Raw genomic sequence first — 1,219 nt, 5'->3', positions numbered from 1 at the left:
ATCATCATCATCATCATCATCATCATCATCTTCATCATCTTCATCATCATCATCATCATCATCATCATCATCAAAGTAGGGCGCATTTCCATAATTTACACTGTTCACTGCGTTTTACGAGACGTATCATTACCCAAAAGTTACAAAGTTCTATCTGCTCAGACTGGCGCCCATATGACCTTATGCAGTTGCGAGCGCCGTAAAACCTCTACTGAAACTAAAACTATCTGCTCAGTACCTTGTTTTGAAAAATTTGACGTTAAAAATTTTGAGTTTAATAACATGTCAAGCTTTTCCTAATGCAAAAATTGTGAACACTTTGATAATGACTCCGAAAAACCTTGCCATTTTGATAGACCAGATAGAACATTTACTTTGGTTTCTGAGCTCTTGGTCTTGGTAACTTAAGACGGCCAAAAAGATCAGATAGAACTTTGTAATCCTAAGTTAGCGATAAACAGACTTCAACATATTAAGTTAAGTAGCACCTTGACATACAGCCCTGTTTTTTTTTATCCGAATAAAAGACAGCCTTTTTCGCTCTGAAAGTGTTAATGGGTTACCAATGCGTACTGCAAAGCTTCCTCAAGGGACAAAACCACCACGTGCAGCACGGAAATCCTTGGGGAGTTTAAGTCAAATTAGCAAGTGGTCTTTAACTTAAGCTGAAGTCTGTAGAAGTCTGCAATAGAGCGTTGACGCATCAGGGCATTCATGTATACAATGTGGACACAGAATGAAGAGAAAATAAAATATGTATATCAATGTAGAAATACATGCATATAGCGATTTAATTAAGCAATGGGACGAGTATGTATACATACAATTCATGGAAATACCGTAGAAAAACGGATCGGGTAAAAATACAGTAAACAATCCAAAGACAGCATTACAACTAAGCTACCGTCATTTTTTTTTAAATACAGAAGGGTGCAGATTTTAGAAGTTTACAGGAAAGAAAAAAAAACAACTGAATGCTGTTACCGATAAAGTTGTTTTATCAAAATTGTATCATTAATAACACTGACTTGTTAACAAAAATTGTGTTTTCTTGGTAACAATAATATTTAGTTTATTGTAGTTGGTTATTTGTTTGTTTGTTTGTTTGTTTGTTTGTTTGGGGGTAAGCTTGGTTGTGTGTGTTTTAGTTGGTTGTTGTTGTTTTGTTAGGGTTTTTTTGTTGGGTTTTTTTTTTGAGGGGGGTTGGTGGTTTTTGGTG

The sequence above is a fragment of the Aplysia californica genome, unplaced genomic scaffold (genome assembly GCF_000002075.1).
Source record: "Aplysia californica isolate F4 #8 unplaced genomic scaffold, AplCal3.0 scaffold00010, whole genome shotgun sequence".
In the NCBI taxonomy this organism is placed as follows: domain Eukaryota; kingdom Metazoa; phylum Mollusca; class Gastropoda; order Aplysiida; family Aplysiidae; genus Aplysia; species Aplysia californica.
The sequence above is the reverse complement of the archived record's forward strand: the minus strand, read 5'-3'. Positions refer to the sequence as shown.